An 18343-nucleotide genomic window follows, 5' to 3' on the forward strand; every position below is an offset into this window, starting at 1 on the left:
TACAGTCATAACTATGTGTAGCCTCCTTGCAATCATTTTTATAATTAAAAAAATAGTCAGAATTTATGTGGCACCTTAAGATTTGTAAAGTGCTTTACATTTTTATCTGACAACACCCCAGTGATATAGGTGCTATGATATCCCCGTTTTACAGATATAGAAACTAAGGCTGAGGAAGACTTATTGGCTTACCCAGGGTCACCCAGCTAAATAATATCTCAGGGAGGATTTGAATTGAGGTCTTCCTGGCTCCAAATCCAGCATTCAATAAGCTGCATCATCTAACTGCCTTTTCCTTAGCCCTTGCTTACATGCATCTATTGTGCAATGATGGCGTTCATAACCATGATGCACAAACAGTTATTTTCTGACTCATCCAAGGAAGATCACACTTGCTCTACATGATTTTCTCTTCATAAACAATAACATTCCAATGTATTTGAAAATCAATAATCTGTATACATAGATCAGGTAGGTGGCACAGAGGATAGCATACTGAGCCTGGAGTCAGGAAGACTCATCTTCCTGAATTCAAATCTGACCTCAGACATTTCCTAGCTATGTGCTGGGCAAATCACTTAACCCCATTTGCCTCTGTTTCCTCATCTGTAAAAAGAGCTGGAGAAGGAAATGACAAAAGCACTCCAGTCTCTTTGCCAAGAAAACACCAAGAGTTGTACATGACTAAAACAACTGCACAACAATTTGTATATATAGAATATATAGTATGTCACAACTCTCTGTTAACCAGGAAATATAAACAACTTTCTCTAGTTCATACTAGATAACATTTAATTTTCAGAAGATTCTGAGCTTGATCACTGACATTGGGTATTGCCACGGGCAGATCACAGGCCAGAGAGTAGTCTTAAATATAGAAGTCAAAAGAGAAATAAAACAGAAGCTGTCCCAGGCTCTGATCTGAGCCACTGCATGAAGATGTCTTCAAATAAGTTGTCTGCTGTATCTGAACACAGCACAATTGCCCTACCATGCCGTAGGATAGAAGCTTTAAGTTCTCTGATTGTCACACTAAATACACTCTGATCCATCCACGTCTCCCTGCCTGTAACCCTTTCAATTCAGCAAGCATTTAATAAGTGCCTACTGTGTACCAGTCACTGAAGTAAATGAGGAAATTTCAATCAAGAGATAGAGAGATGAGGGATAGAGAGATTAGATAGATAGATAGATAGATAGATAGATAGATAGATAGATAGATAGATAGACAGATAGACAGACAGATAGATAGTTAGAGACAGGTAGAAAGAGAGATAGATTCATAGATAGACAGAAAGCAATTTACCTTAATAGGTAAAGTGAATTAATTGCCCAAGGTCTCACAACAAAGTCAGGCGAAGAACCCAGGCACAGTTCATTGACTCCTTTATCTATTTTCTTTCTATAATCAAGCTAAAGAAATATAAAATAAATTGATGGCTCAGTTTCATTCTGTTCGTTTCAATAACGACAATAGACATTTATGTATCACTTCAGAGTTTGGAAAATACTTCTACACCTCATTTCATTTAAGTCTCACAGCTGAGAGAAATGATTACTAAATAACTAATTGTTAATATTGGGGAAATCCAGGATTTTCCCCCTTTCTCATTTGGAGATTAGGTCAAGGCTTGGTTCTCTGAAGGGTGGGGTAGATGATGAGATGAAATCCTGGAGTTGTTGCCCTACACAACTGGAGAACCCTACAAAGAATTTAATCTGAGGTGAATTCAATTCAGACCCATTGTGTTCTACTCAGGCTTGGGTGACGAATAAAATCTTTGATTAGATTGCCCAAGGCTAGGGATGATTTGGAAGTAAATGACACGATCTCCCCTCCTCCCCCACCCGTCCCTCATTAGAATAGTGCCATCTCTCATTATAAAATTCATTCTCTCATTTGTTAACCAATCAGAATTGATTGCCACCTTCAGGAACACCCACTCTCCCAAGGGCATCTAAGCACTGAGGTTCCATGAGGGGTCTTTGACATTGAAGAGTGTCACCAACCCCTTTTATTAATTACTGCTAGCATGAATAATAAAACAACTCATTACCCAGAAACTATGTCTCAAAGTTTATATTTATCACACAACGTTCCTGTGAGGCAGATATCCTAGATGTTCCTATCCCCTATCCCCATTTCACAGAGGACAAAACTGAGTTTCAGTGAACTTAAATGACTTGCACATTATCACAAAGCTAGCAAGTATCAGAAATATTAGTGAAGCCTAGATTTCCTCTACTCCACCTGCTGTACTCCATCCATCCATCTTCTCTGGAAAATAACTGATTTGGCTTGTTGTCTCTACCATCTCCAATGTCCCTTCAGACATCTGTGACAAGAACGGCAAAGCAATACACTGCAAATTCTTAATTAGATCCCAGTATTGTAGAATTTGTGATCATTCAGATGGGGCTAAGCTGAAGTTTACCCTTGCTCTATCTTACCAAGTAAGTTAACAGTACAAAGAATATTTCAAGTAGAAATGTTTACCTAATTAAGAGAACAATGTTCCCAGTATTTCAGAAACATATATTTGCATGCAGAGAATGAAATTATGATGTCAGGAAAGGTTAATACTACTTAAACTGGGGCTTATTACATCATTCTTATCTATTACTTAAAGTAGAACCCTCTAATTAGCAATTCTTTCTCTTCAAATTATGTATTTTGAAACTGTGTTTCTTTTTAAAAAATATTCAAACTATATACTAAGTCAGATTGGTTTTCCTTCTGGTTGGTCCAAATTAGTGGAACTAATGTCTAGAAATAATACTGTACTTGGAGTTAGACAATCCAATTTAAGTACCAGATCTGTCACTTTCCAGCAGAATGATCTTGGGAAAGTCCTTTGACCTTGGTGAGCCACAATCGTCTACAAGATAAAATGGAAATAAGAACATTTGCACCCCGCACTCACACAAGACTTGGATTTTAAACATCCAAAAAGACAAATACCTATACGTAAAGTGTTTTGTAAACTTGAAACCACCGTCTCAATATAAATAATTCCTATTATTTGTATCCTGCAGGATACAGAGTGTTCCACACTTTGCTTCTCAGTGGATTAGGTTACTTGATCTCCCTATCAGTTTCCTTGTTCCTCAAAAGAAAGGATATTATCCATCTTCATTATCTCATGGAGATGGGAATTACAAGGGTCATCCAAGTCTACTCTGGGACCTGGGGTTCCTGGAAAAGACCACTCACTACACACACACGCACACACACACACACACACACACATGCATGCACATGCACACACACATACACACACACACACACACACACACACACATACCACACTAACCCCTAGCTAGGCACATTTTCTCACACATTTTCCCTCAGTTGTATAGTTGCTAAGAAAAAATAGCTGAATGAAAAGAGAGTATTCTGTAGACCTCCCCATTGTAGCCTCCACCCTGACTTAATGTCAAAGATAACAAAGATATAGGACCCCTCTCCCATACCTCACTTCTCTCTCCTTAAGTACGAATAAAAACGCATTAATATGAAGTGCAGTGGATAGAGCTCTGGGACTGGGAAGATTCATCTTCCTAAGTTTAAATCTAGCCTCAGACACTTTCTAGTTACGTAACCCTGGGCAAGACACTTAGCCTTGTTCACCTGCTCAGTTTCTAATCTGTAAAATGAGCTGGAGAAGGAAATGGTAAACCACTCCAGTATCTTTGCCACTAAAATGGCAAATGGGGTTGGCCAATAGTCAGACACAACTGAAAAAAGACTGAATAACAAATAGCAGCCATAAGCAGATTTTTTTCTCCCCAAATCAAGAGGTGGATGGGTTCTGTTAAATTCATCTCTGGTATATCCAACAACCAAGGTTTTATTTCTTGATTCAACTTCATGCCAATGGTTCGTTGCTAGACATCACAAAGTTCCCTCCAGATCATTCTACTCTGGGTTCTACTCCTGACTCAATGGACTTTCTCTACCATGATTCGGCAGACTCCTCACACTGGAATTTCGTTCTGCTCCTTGCCTTCTCCTACCAGAAATACCATGCATGCTGGTAACCCCTTTATCAGATTGCCTAGTACACTGCCCAGGCAATATTCACAGCACCGAGGGCAGCTATGAATATGTTAGTGTAGTTCTGAATCACAAAGTATAACAAACTCTCCATATAGAAGGCAGAAGAAAAACATTTATTCAGACACCAGAAAGCCAAATCCTAACACTGGAAAGCCAGATTCATCATAATAACCAAGAAATCAATATTTATTATCACTGCAGGGGACAAAGCTATTTCCAAGTCTTCCCCCCTCTTTTTGGGGCCCTCACACAAGCAAACTCTCATGAGCCTTGCTGTGCTTGCCTGACTGCATCCTCTTTTCTCCACCCCCACCACTCTCACCTGCTTCCTCCCAGTTCTTCTCTACCTTTCTTGTTCCATCCATTCAGCAAGCTCCTCCCACCACATGTAACTTAGGCTTGCAGATGATTTAAGCAGGTCACATGGGCCTATTAATGAATGGGAAAGAGCTTCCCATTTAAATTACCATTACACCTAGCTCCATCCAGAATCTCCATTTTAATGAAAGTGCCCAGTCTATCCATATCTTCATTCTTCTTTGGGTTCCAGTCCTGACTTTCTAGACTTTCTCTTCCATGTCCCCTAAATGGGTACCCTCCCTCCCCACTTTTTAGCTCCTTTTATATGTGGACTGACCTTGAGGATAGGGACTTTTCTGCTTACATTTTTATCCCCAGTGCTTAATATAGCTCCTGGCATATAGTTAGTGTTTAGTAAATGTTTGTTGACTTGACATGACCCTGGCATTCTTCATAGAGTCAAAATGAGTAACTTTTACCTCAGAGTTGCTCAGTGAATGACTAAGAACCAGATTTTCTAATTTATTCCACCATCCTGAGGCAAAGCTGCTCTTGACCACTCCTATGGCAACCAAAATGTTTATAGCTGCAATATTTATGGAAGCAAAAGACTGGAAATACACTAGGTGTCTGCCTATTAATTGGAAAATGATTGAAAAAACTAAGGTATCCAAATATAATGGAACAGTATTGTGCAATAAGCAATGATAACTCTAAAGAATTCACAGAAGCAAAGGAAAATTTGTATGAATGGATAGGCATAGAGACTGGGCCAGGGATATCACTGGTATAAGGAATTCCCAGCTGAGAAAACACCTTCTACCAATGCATGTCAGCACCTTCTCTGAAACTATATATCGTCTTCAAGAGTTACCTACAAAAACTATGAGAAGTGAAATAGCTTGACTAGGGTCACACAGCCAGTATGTATCAGAGACAAGGCTTGACCTTTGATCTATCCCCTAGGCTTGCACTCCTACTTTGGATGAGCTGATTCAGGTTGAAATGGGTAGAACCAAAACAGCAGCAACATACAGAATTGCTACAACAGTATAAATTAAAAGACCACCCCAAAGAAGCTGAACTCTGAAAAACTGAAATAAATAATGAAAGTCCTGAACTGCAAAGGATAAGCCATACCGCTAAAAGAAGTGGGGGTCTGTGAGGACAGAACGGTATATACAGTGTCAGATATGGTCATTGGATGGGATGTTTTCCTTCACAATTTTTATTGTTGTTGGTTTGGGTTTTTTTTTTTGTCATAAGAGAAGGCTTATGTGGCAAGAAGGGGAATCATATCTTGAAATAACTGTAAAGACAAAGGTGACAACAAAACATTTTAAAATTAAAAATTAATTCACCTTCCAGGTTTCTCTTCGTGTAGGCAGACAATTCAACCAGCTATTCTGTAGAACCAGAGTTTTTTTTCTTCTCTGCTGCCCTAAATTATTGGGGTTTTTTTAAACATCAGACTACTTAACAGTGACCCAGAAGAGATCACAGTCAATGAAGAGCCACCAACGCTGCCATTTCCAAAAGTCCAATGCTAGGAAAGCTATTATACAACCACAGGAAAAGACTATACTGTCGTTGTCCACAAGATGGCAGTGTTCTCTAAGAATTGTCTTCCCTAGTTAGCCTCCTCAAGAAAACTAAAACAGCTCCACTTTCTTCTGACAAGGCATACTCTGTTCCCTTTGGGGCTTCTTTAAAGGGATGGCACAGTAACCCTACAAATAAAAGTCCCTGAAATTTCCAAGCTTCCAAATCTCCACCCAAGTGGACAAGATCATCAGCATTCCCTCTTTTCTCTTCCATTCACATAGTGGCAATAGCTGCTCTGACTTTTTTGGGGGGAGGGGGGGAAGAAGGGGGAAGGCTGAGAATGGGGTCACATAGGTTTTTAAGGCAAATATTGTGGTTCTGCATCGGGTTATTTAAATACCCTACTACTAGGTCAAAGAATCTAGGAGCTGGAGGAGACATTTCCAGAGGACCAAGTTTGTTCTGACTAACAGGAGGCCAGGGTAAACAGTGGCACAAGTGCATGGCACGCTCCAGGAGAGAAAAAAGAACCCTGTGTATTTAGCTTCCGAGCTGAGCCCACTGCTGTCCACCTGTCACATGCCCAAGTTTCACCAGCTGCTGATGCCTTTTGTACAATTTGTAAATATGAAAGGGAAAAGGGAGAGGGAAGTAGGGAGGAGGGTGAGAGATGGAGACAGTGAGAAAGACAGAACCAGAGACATAAAGAAATGGGAGAGAAGGAAGGAGGGCAGGAAGGAAGGAAGGAAAAAATGAATGAGGGAAAGGAGAAAAAGAAAGAAAAGAGGGAGAGAAAAAGAAAAGAAGGAAGGAAAGAAAAAAGAAAGAAGGAAAGAAAGAAAGAGGAAAGGAAAGGAGGGAGGGAGGGAGAGAGGGAGGAAAGACAGAAGGAGGGGAGGAGGGAAGGAAGGAAAGAAGGAGGGAGGGAGGGAGGACAGAAAAAGGGAAGGAGGGAAAGAAGGAGGAAAAGAATGAGGGAGAGAAAGGAGAAAAAGAAAGGAAGGAAGGAAAGAAAGAGGAAAGAAAAGGAAGGAGGGAGGGAGGGAGGGAGGAAAGACAGAAGGAGGGGAGGAGGGAAGAAAGAAAGGGTTAAGTGATTTACCCAGGGTCACACAGCTAATAAGTGTCTGGGGCCAGATTTGAACTCAGGAAAAGGAATCTTCCTGACTCAGGGCTCTATCCACTGCACCACCTCACCGACCCAAACTCTAGTATAGGACTTGAGTCTGATGTTTTCACTCACAGAGGTTTACTGAAGCCTATGCATTTAAACTGACCGGATGATGCAATTACTGGCCAGTCTCATCTGAGATCATTCATCTAGAACACTGTGCCTGCTGAACATAGAGGAAACAGAGGTATCAGGAGTGGGAAACCTGTGGCCTTGAGGCCATATGGGGTCCTCTGGGTCCTCAAGTGTGGCCCTTTGAAGGAATCCAAACTTCATAGAACAAATGTTTAGATTCTGTCAAAGGGCTTCACTCGAGGGCCAAGAGGGCCAATTGCGGCCTTGAGGCTGCCAATTCTCTGCTCCTGGATAGAGTTCAGTGGGACTGAGATGTTCAGCATTATAGCTTTGTTAGTATGTAGTTGACAAATAGTGCCCTCCTATCTGCGTATTCTGAGCTGGCAGCCGACAAACATTTATTTTTTACTTCCATGTGCCAGGCACTATGCATACAGTATTTTTTTTCTTTGTATCACGGATACTTAGCTTAGCACATACTGTGCCCAAGGATAGGCATAGCATAGGACATTAATAAAAGTAGTTGTAATAGCAATAATACCTTAAATGTATAAATTATTTTTAAAATGCTTTATGTACATTATCTCACATGATCCTTGTAAAAAGTTTGTGAGGGAGGTACAATAATTATTATTTTTCCTATTTTTACAGATGAGGTGACTGAGGCTCAGAGAGTGTAAATGACCAAATGTGGCTATATGTTCCCAAGTAAAGAGGCAATTGTTGTTACTGTTTGTCCTTGGTTCTGGAAGAGGATCATGATATCAGGAGGGTGATGTCATGCCTTGCAAGTGAACTGGATTTAAGTGAGGCAGGGCTGTACAGAGTCACCAGCCTCACTTTCTCCTCCAAAGCCATCTGGGTCCAGCGGCCAGATATAGATCAGGACAATTGGGCATTAAACAGGTCTCTTGGGGGGGAGAGGGGGGTTTTACAGAAATACTGAGTTTGCTAAAAATCTGTGTTTCCGATATGATGTAATGGAAAAAGCACTAGATTTGGAATCATGACCTAGGTTCAGATCTTGGCTTTGCTGCTTTATAACTGTGTGCCCTTTGCCTCAGTTTCCTTACCTTGGAAACTTAGCTTCTTGAACTAGAGAGTCTCTAAAATGCTCTTCAGCTCTAAACTTATGATCCTATGGGCCTAGAAAGTCCATTGAAGCAGCAGTCAGTGTGTCTTAGGTCTTTCTGCTATACCTGAAGATTGGGAGGAAAAAGACTGAACAAAATGGAGCAGTGACCCAAGCTGGCTGTCTTGAAGTAGCCAATCCACAAGTCTCAGTTACAGATTGAAAAAAAAAAAAAGGCCTTGGATAAGGATAAGGGAGGACAGAAATGGGCAGTAAAAGCCATATTCAGAAGCATGAAAGGTTACCAACCAACATCCTGATCTTTTAGGAGGAATCCCTAAAATAGGAGCTGAGCAATATTGAGGAGAGGGGGAAGGAGATGAAGGAGAATGGGCCTTTGGAAGGGGGAAGGGCAGGGAGACTGTTAGCAAAACAGGGAGATCAATGGAGCGGAACTTTGGAGGCAGAAAGGGAGCAGGTGTGGTTGACTGCACTGGTAGAATGCCAGCCTTTCCACCCACACGGAAGCTGCCCACAGCTCTTGTGCTTAAGCAGAAAAGGCTATGCTTGTGTGTTCTGAAACAGCCCTTTAGGACCCTAAAGATGCAGTAGGAAAGGCTGTTGGGGTAAGGGACAGAGCCAGGTGGGTCTCAGGTCTTGAAGCAGAGTAGAAAGGACTATAAGTGGTCTTTGGGTCCCTGGATATTTCCCTTCTCATTCCAGTCTGTGTTCTATATTGATCTGCCCACCCTCCTGGGGATACAGCCAAGAGAACAAGTGGCATGTGTGTCCTCCCTCAGGAGGGCTTTGTGTGCCAATGGTCGTTCTAGAGTCAGGGTATGAACTGATACAGAATGGAGTAAGTAAAACCAAGAAACCAACATACACACTTGGGTCTGGGGGCCAACCAAAAATGAGTGAGTGAGTGAAAAAGGATGTATTAAGCCCTTATTATGGACAGTTCAATGCCGAGGAAGCAGATATGATCAAGCAATAAAATCTCTGAATTCTGGAAGCTCACATTCTAAGACAGGAAAAAAAAAAAAACAGATATATGGGACTAGTGGCCGGGGAAGGGTGTTTTGGATAAGGGAGTCAGAATGATGGTTGGAATATTAAAGCAGCTAATTGAGATGCCCTTGCCAAGAATGAGAGAATTGATATGGTTGCTATTCTGAAAAAGAGAGGTGGAGATGTGCGGCATGCCTGCTTAGAATGGTATGAAAAACTTGGAGAGGGCCAGGAAGTAGCATGGTGGTCTGAGACAAGGCATGGCACGATGAAATGCTCACCAGTCAGTGTCTGGGGTCACAGTGGTGGGACCTTCGGTTCCAGTGGGAGGTGGACGCTGGATGTAGATAGGGTATAGAGACCATCTAGAAACAGCCAGAAAGAGAGAAGCAAAATCACTGCCAAGAATAGTCTGCGATCACTCTGTGCATTTGGTTGAAGACAAATTACACACCTGTTAGATAACATCAAAGACAACTCATTCTACTTAATACACACTCTACAAGAGCTAGGGGTGGGAAGGATTTGTATGAAATCGGTCTATGCCTGTGGGTTCCCATTGGATGGAAATCTGGAAATGCAAGGGACTACTATGATGTCACCCTTTCATCCTAACAACCTTTAATTCCCAACATTTGATTTACTCCTTTCAGTTAGGAAAAAAAATACTGGGAATGTTGTCATGGAAGACTTGCTAGCTGATGGGGAAGAGGGAACTCTGAAGATTCTCTCCATTAACAAAGCTCTCTTGTATCTGTTTAGCTAACCTAGAGGAGTTCCAAGCGGAAAGGAAAGAAAATTAGAGTCAGAGAATGGGCATGAGTCCTCTCTTTGCCCTTCTCTAGCTGTGTGATTGACCTTGAATGTGTCATTTGACCTCTCTGAGACTCCATCCCCTCTTTTTTATTTTTTGAACTAGACCTATATTAGGTGGAGGGTACTCCCAATGAGGGCATCCTCTACCAATGGAGGTCAGCATTTATGCTATTAGCTGTCTGGGACAATGAGAGATTAGGTCTTTTGTCCAGGGTCACATAGTCGGGGCAGGATTTGAATGCAAGACCTCAAGTTCTCTTTCTGTTAACAATTCCAGTCATTTGTTAAACAGAGGCGATAAATAACTGCCCTATCTACCTTACAGAGGGGTTTTCGATGGCTAAATGAGATTAAATATGAAATACCATACAAATGTAAACAGCTATTAAACTTTTAATTGAATGGACAGAGGATGTAAGGGAGGTGAGCTATAGCATGCATTTAGTAAATATATAGTACATTACTGTACATGCAATATACTGTGCTAGGCACTCAGGGTGCTAAAAACTCAAATCAAGCCAATAAACCTATGTGCAAGGCATGGTTATAAGCCTTAGGAATTAAAAAAAAAAAAGACTAAAATAGTCCCTGCCCTCAAGGACCTTACACTCTAATGGAAATGACAACATGTAAAAGACTATGTATTTACAATATGCATATTTACAATCCCTTCTAATGGAGGATGGGAGGTAGATGGAGGAGGGCTAGGAGAATGGCACCCCCAGATTCTGGAAAATCCCAGTAAAATTTTTTGGCCCTCCCTTCGTACCAGAGAAGAAGTCTGAATTTTGTTTCTTCTTCTTTTATGGCGTATTTACAGTACTTTTATCATAAAATTTGGGTTAAGTATTTGGTCACAGGCTCTGTGTCGCCTGTGGACCTTTGTGTGTTGTCTGTGGCTTCTGCAAAACTCCCCCACATTCCCATTTAATTTTTCCTTCTGCCGATGGGCGATATAGCAAAACCAGGATGGGGTAAGTTGTGATGTGGAAGGGATATATGTATATACTGAGTAGATTGGAGGTAATTACAGAGGGAAGATGCTAGCACTGAGCAGGACCAGGGAGAGCTTCCTGTAGAATGTGAGATTTGAGCTGAGGCTTGAGAGAAGACAGGGATGCCAGGAAAAGAAGATGAGATATGTACACAAATAACCATTCATTCAACAAACATTTATTAAACCTATGCCATATGTGAGGTCTCAGGGCCAAGCCTCCAAGGACCAAAAAGAGGCATGTAGCATAACCCAAGGGGGGAAGGCAAGCAGACCTGGGTGTATTTATGATGGAAACCCTGAGCGCAGGGTGCAACCTGAGAGGAACAGGAGGGTACTAAAGTGAGGAGAACCTTCCTGGATAATAGGGAACAAGAGAATGGGCACCAAAAGTGAGGGTGAAAGGACAGAAGCAGGGCTGGAGGGCAGTAGGAGGATGAAAGCGGTAAAAACAATAAAGAGCAAAAAACAATCCTACAACAAAGAATTTCCAGAGAAGAAGGAAAGAAGGAGCACACGCACACACACATACACATGCATGCACACACATATACATGCATGTGTACACACACAGGCACACACATACACACACACACACATACACACACCCAAGACCACATTTTTGCAGCCAAATAGCAACCAGATCAAATTAATCCATAGCAGACTATAGTAGGTTGGGCAGAGAGTAGGCAGAGATTCCAAAGAAGGGAGCAGTGTGAGAAAAGAAAAACATCTGAAAACTTGACAAGGAAGTTTCTCTGCATCCCGGTTTTTTTGTTTTTGTTTTTGTTTTTGTTTTGACTTAGAAAAAGGCAAACCACAAGATTTACTAATAAGTCATGTGATCTTTAGAAATCAGGAAAGGCTTTCTGTGGAACACAGAAAAATGATGAAGATGTGGTCTCATGTGTCCTGTTTCCCACAACCCACATGGATCTAGAGTGGTGAGGGGATTCAACTGGAACAAAGGAGGTTTGCATTAGGCTGAAATTCAGAAAGATATGAGCTTCTGGAGTTTTATTCATCAGACTTAGAGATATTTATAGAATTTTCAAAACTAGAAAGGATTGTACAAATGCATTCAACATCCTAATTTTACAAAGAAGGAATTTGAGGTCTGTGGGCAGGATGGGGAGTAGAACTTGGGTCTCCTGATACCTTGCTCAGTGCTCCCGCCACTACATCATTCTGTCTGAGAAAAATTATGGAATATCCATCACTGGATCATCTCAAGAATCTGCAGTAGATTGATAATAGTACAAAATCTTCTTCACTAGACCAGGGGAGCATGCTTAACTTTGCTAGCTCTCAGTTTCCTTTGTGTAAAATGAGTTGGACTATAGAAATACTTTTATTAAGTACAGACTTATTAAATCAGCTACTGTAGCAGGTTCTGAGTATGCAAAGACAAAAATTAAACCATGCCTAGCATCAAGTTGCTTACATTCTACCAGGACAGACCATCATACATACATACATACATACATACATATATATATATATATGTACACATACATATATACCATATATATATATATATACCCATAGACCATATATGCATATATACACGTACACATACTATATATATATAGTGAATACAAGATAATTTGGGAGGAAAGGCATTGACAGTTGGAGGGAACAAGAAAAACCTTACGTAGAAGATAGTGCTTATGCTGGTTCTAGAAGAAAAATAGGGATTCTATAATGACATGTGATTTGCCTGGAACAAAAATTCAAGAAAACTTAAAATTTTTTCCATCTTTAAAAAATGTTTTAATATGTCCTCCTTTTGCTAACACCACTTGATTTATATGATTAGACATTGAGTTCCCAAGATATGACACATATTCATTCATTTTTTATGATGAAACTACTTTTATCCCATTACATATTAAACGTACCTTTGACAATCCATTTTCCCCAAGAGTAGCCTTGATTGTAGCCCACAGTTTTCATAAAGTTTAAATAAGAATTCTCAGGCAAACAAAGCATGTTTATTTCCATCTCTTAAGTAAACTTATTTTCTTTTCATGACATGTGGCTTAGTACCAAGTTATGGTACAGTATTTTCCATCTCCATGAGGGGATTTCTGTACATGTAGGATCATGTTTGCTTCTTAGTATATCAATGTATTTATTAGAGTTCATCACTTCCTTCAATGGAGATAAGATTTTCAGGCTTATTAGAAATAAAAAATTTCCCCCCCCTAATCTAGGAAGGAGAATGTTTTGTAATCTAGTGAAGATGCCCAGGTCTTACGGGCTCTCTGGGGCTTTTTTTTTTTTTGACAATATTTTGGATGAAATGCATGAAAAAGTGAATTTCAGCAGAAAAAAACTACCTTTCTCCTCTCCTCAGTTCTTTTTTCAGTGTGTTTCTTGCCTTACACATGACAAGTTCTACTTTCTTCATAGCAATAGTTGACACGTTATTTTTAATTAATCTTCTCACTGTTCTTCTAACTTCAAGAAGCTTATGATGCAATATAAAGAAATTCATAGTAACCTGTCCAGCTGTCAGGTCCTTTCCAGGTTTAATTAATATTAATTAACCTGTTTCACCAGAACAGTTTATCACTTCTTGGTATTCTTTGTAGTTTTTTATTGTACTTTTCTTTGTGCTTGCGTATAACTGATCCTATTTCATTGTAGGCTTACACGATACTTGAAATGTTATATTTCCCCCACACCAACAACTGTTACAGTATCTCTATTACTCATTGAAAGGTGCTGTTTAATAGCTATGACTTTTACATGTTTTCCTGGAGTAATACTCATTCTTAAAATCTACAGAATTAAAAACATGACAAGAGAAAGCAACAAAACATGTATATGATGTGAAATCCACTTCTCAGCTGTCAGAGAATTAACTAAAAAAGAATGGGGGAGAAGCTGGGGAAATCAGCTGAATCTGATTTAATATGGTCAATTTCAAATAACCTTAGGCTACTGTCAGTAGAAGTACACACATCTGACCATTGTTGTAAAAAAAAAAAAAAAAGTTACATCAAATTATTCTTTGTCCCAAACAATTCACTAAAAACTGTAAGGGATGGAAGTAAAGAAGGAATAAATTCAAGGCATGAACGACTGATGCAAAATCACAGAGAGGAAATGCAGCTCCTGGTATGATAATAGCAAGTAGGCTGTTTAGCTGAACTCTGGAGTGCATGCAGGAGATTGGTACAGCTAGGTGGCAAAGTGAATAGAGTGCTGGACTTGGAGTCAGGATAGACCCAAGTTCAAATTCAGACACTAGCTATGACAGTGGGCAAGTCATTTAACCTCTATTTGCCTCAATTTCCTCACCTGGGGAATGGGGATAATAATAGCTCCTATCTCCCTAAGTTCTTATGAAGATCAAATGAGAGAATATTTGTAAAGTGCTTAGTGTGTGGTATACACTAAGTTTTATGTAAAAAATAGTTGTTCTTATTCAGTCACTTTCAGTCATGTCTAACTCTTTATGACCCCAGTTGGGGTTTTCTTGGCAGAGATACTGGAGTAGTTTGCCATTTCCTTCTCCAGCTTATTTTACATATGAGAAAACAGAGATAAGTGACTTGCCCAGGGTCACACAGCTAGTAAATGTCTGACATCAGATTTGAACTCTGGAAGACCAGTCTTCCTGACTCCAGGTCCTGTGCTCTACCCACTGTGCCACCTCGCTGCCATCACCATCATCATCATCAATGTATAATAAAGCCAGCAACTAAGGTTGTGGCATGTAGTGATGGTCCTGAAAAGTCAAATGAAAGAACTTATTTTTTTATCCTGGGAATAGCAAGGAGTCACTGGAGTTTCTTAAGTGGGGCAAGACTGTGGTTAAATCAGTGCTTTAGGGAAATCATATTGTTATCTGTGGAGTAAAGTGAAAGAGCACTAAACCCAGAGTCAGGGGAGGTCTGGGCTCAAATCCTGCTTCGAACACAAGTTCTGTGTGATCAAGAGCAAGTCACTTACCTCCCGATGCCTTGGTTTCTTTATCAGCAAAAATAGGATAGCAATAACTTATTGTACCTACTCTACCCAGTCATTATGAGAATCCAATAAGTTACTGCATGACTTTAAAGTGCTGTGTTACAGTCAAGCATTAGGATTCAACTTCAGGTTCTGAGGTTTCATCTGGCATAGATAATGCCATCCACCACAGCTGATCCTCACTCCCTGTCACTCCCCGTAGGAGATAGTCTCCATAAGTTTTCATTGGGTTTGAGGCAATATTAATACTGATGATGGTGGTGGTGGTGGTGGTAATAGCTGGCCTTTTCACAAAGCTTTAAGATTTGCAATGTGCGTTATAATTTTTTCACTTGGCTATTACTACAATCCTGGGAGATTAGTGCTCTCTTATCCTCATTTTATAGAAGAAAGAAAGAATGAATGAATGAATGAATGAATGAATGAATGAATGAATGAATGAAACACTTATTAAATGCTTACTATGTGCAACTCACTGTGCTAAGCACTAGGGATACAAATAAAAAGGTCAAATAGTCCCTGCTCTCAAGGGGTTCACATTCTTATGGGGAGACAACACATATGAAAGATTTCAGCTGCAAGTCAGATGAAAAGGTCTCATAGTCCTCAGAGTTTAGCAGCAAAGAAGGTGTTAATATATCTTTTTTAATGCCATTTTCACTGGAAAGAAAAATCATATTGGTTTCTGATGTTGAACCTTTTGGCAATGCCAAGGATTTTGGTATCTCTTTCTCTGTACTTCTTTGTATGTCTGTCTCAATTTCTGTCTCTCTGTGTGTCTGTCTCTATCTCTTTCTCTCTCTTTGTGTATCTCTCTTCTCTCTAAATCCCTGTCTCTGTCTCTGTCTCTCTGTCTCTCTCTGTGTTTCTCTCTCTCATATCTGCAATTTATAGTCTAGCTTGCCTGAAGCACTGAGAAGCTACTGTAAGTCGGTTGGTCAATTATTATTTATTAAACACTTGTCATGTGCCAGGCACCATGCTAAGCACTGGGGATACAAAGAAGGGCAAAAACAGTTTATACTGTCAAGGTGCTGACCTTGTAATGGGGGAGATAATATGGAAATAAATATGTGTATATAAAAATATGCATAATAGATGGAGATTAATTTACCCACGGCCACACATTCAGTATCTGTCAGATGGGGAGCTTCTTGGAACCCAAGGCTTCTTGATGCTGAGGGTAGGGATCTATCCACCACACCTCTTGCTCTTATCAATGTGATAAAAGCGTTTTTTGATTGCCAACGATACTTTGTCAGGACTTAACGCCGATATTTTGTGGTTATATGGTACAGGGGTATATGGTCAACCTAAGTCTGAAAACAATAGTCACGATCAACACTACGAAAAATAAGGACCATTAGCACATAAAGAGTTGGATGGCCAAGAATGACAGAATGTTCAGCACACTGATGGATCTATGCCATAGAGGTACCATCTGCTATTATATTGGGTAGGCTGCCCAGTTTGGTATTACTGAATGGAAGGATTTGCTATGAAAAGTTGGTCATCCTGGCTTCTCCTCTGAATACTCTCGGGTTTCTTTTGACCATCTGCACAACTTATCAGGCATAGAGGCAAGCCTATTACTTTAATTTATGCTACAGAAGAAGGGGCCATGCAGCTCTTCACAAAATTCTGTGCTCTGGATAATACTGACTTCTGAAATTTGGAATCTATTCTAAGAAAAAACAAACTGAGGTTGAAAATGGAATCATACAATCAATGCTGTATGTCCCAGAGCTTCTGTTCCATCCATATTTTTGAATCATCAAAGCCAAATAAGACAGGTACATGTAGAAAAACAACACTGCTAAAGGACTTTCATAGCAAATAGAAGGATATCGGAACAATTACCTCTGACTGTTGGCCAACCAATATATTTGTTAATTTAAAACACCAACCAACAAAAAAGGCACCTTCTAACCATGTTAAAGTACCACATGTACACCTTCTTTTCCCGGAAAGGTTATTGTAAAACATAATAATAATAATAAATCCACAAACATTTATTAAAGACCTCAACAGCACCAGGAATCTGTGGTAGGCACTAGATATGAAGACAGAGGTGAAACAGACTCTGCCCTCTAGGAACTTACCTTATATTAGAGAAGACAATCTGCATGTAAGAGTATATAAAAATAGGAAATAATTTCAGGGAGAAAGCACAAGTACCTCGGGAAAATCGGGAAAGATTCCAAGGTAGGAGAGAACCCAGAGAAGTCAAATGACTTGTCTGAGGTTCTTGTAGGAGAGTGAACTGGAATTAAAATTTAGGGATTCCAACTTTTGTAGGTAGGTGGAGGAAGCTGGGCTACATGAGCTCTAAAGTGGCCACTTACTCTTAAGATTTCAGGACCTCATAATTAAATTCAGTAAAATTAACCCAAATCCACTCACAACTTTTTAGGGACTGAATTAACAAGTGAAGAAAAATGACTAAGTGCCTCAAACAAACTCACCCAAATATCCTAAAACAAAACAGCATAATTTTGCCATCTTATCTCCTTAGCATCTTAAGACCAAGTAAGTACTACAACAAGAAAACCATTGAAATTTTAAAGCAAGGAGAGACTTAGGAGATCACCTAGCACAGCTACATCATTTTCCAGATGAGGAAACTGAGATCCAAAAATACTGGGCAGTGTGATGTAGAACTCTGGACTTGGAGTCAGAAATTATTAGCCATAGGACAAGAAGGCACAAGACCGGAAGGAACTATATATTAAGTCATGTTTGCACTAAAGAGTCAAAATTCCTTACATAAAATAGGAATTTAATAAATATTTGTTGAGTTGAATTGAATTAATTTTTCTGAAATCCCATTTCCTCATCTTTAAAATGGAAATAATAATACTCATTTTACCTTCTTGTAAGGTTTTTGCAGGGAAAGAGCTTTGTAACCTGAAAACCAATATTTCAATTATTATTTTCATTTATTAGTATTACTTTCTCATATTTCTCATCTTTATCAATGACATTCAGATAAAAATGATTCTGGGACAGGTTGTCACTTTTGTTATCATCTTGTAATCAGATTACACAAATGGATAGTGTAACTATTGTAAGCAGTCAAAATAACATTTACTAGAGTCAGAGGGTCTTGGTTCAACACATTCTCTGACACTTCTTGTGTGACCTTTAAGAAATCACATAAAATGTCAGTGTCAATTTCCTCATTTGTAGAGTGAAACAGTTGGACTCAATGACCTGCAACATCCCTTTCAGCTCTGATTCTATGATCCAATGACCTCTAATGGGTGACATTGTTATTATCTGTCATCTCATCTTATTTGATGGAGTTCATCTAAAAAG

The 18343-nt window shown here is 39.7% G+C and overlaps 1 long non-coding RNA gene across 1 annotated transcript in view; it reads right to left on the minus strand.

Moving 5' to 3' along the window:
• Nucleotides 1–18343, minus strand: part of LOC140514596 (uncharacterized) — a 128564-nt gene that overhangs the window by 76246 nt on the left and 33975 nt on the right. Inside the window, exon 2 of the long non-coding RNA XR_011970727.1 lies at nucleotides 9516–9599. This is a non-coding gene — a long non-coding RNA (uncharacterized lncRNA). The remainder of the gene's footprint in view (nucleotides 1–9515; nucleotides 9600–18343) is intronic.

This window comes from Notamacropus eugenii, chromosome 7 (assembly GCF_028372415.1).
Source record: "Notamacropus eugenii isolate mMacEug1 chromosome 7, mMacEug1.pri_v2, whole genome shotgun sequence".
Classification (NCBI taxonomy): domain Eukaryota; kingdom Metazoa; phylum Chordata; class Mammalia; order Diprotodontia; family Macropodidae; genus Notamacropus; species Notamacropus eugenii.